Below are 489 nucleotides of genomic sequence, written 5' to 3' on the forward strand. Positions count from 1 at the left end.
CTATCCTATACGTAAATCAGGTAATATGATCATATGCTATCTCAATTTTAGTCTACACTAAACTCCTCTTCCCAAATTTGTTTAGGTTCCTAAATCAATTTAACTGGTGACTAAGCAATTAAAAGCTTTAAGAATAAATTGAAATAAACAATTCAAATCCCACTGAAAATAAGCAAGAAAGAGATTAAAAATTTAGATTTACAATGTGAGTTCAATTGCAATCCTAGAAAAATAAATTGCTCATAAAATCTAATAAGACAATATCCAAAGAAATTTAGCTATGAATCCAAGTCAAAGAAAAAAAGAAAAACATAAAAGTAAGAGAGAAAACTAATAGTTAGAGTTTTGTGATCTTGATTCTCCTCTAATTCTCTTGTTTTCTTGCTTTTTTCTTAGCTTCAAATCTTCAGAATAGTTGCTTGCTGCCTCATCCTCAAAATCTCTGAAAAAGGCCCCTTAAATAAGCTCCAAATAACCTAATTTTTGAAA

The sequence above is a fragment of the Theobroma umbraticum genome, unplaced genomic scaffold (assembly GCF_002168275.2).
Source record: "Theobroma umbraticum cultivar Fairchild unplaced genomic scaffold, ASM216827v3 scaffold_95.0, whole genome shotgun sequence".
NCBI classification, from domain to species: Eukaryota; Viridiplantae; Streptophyta; class Magnoliopsida; order Malvales; family Malvaceae; genus Theobroma; species Theobroma umbraticum.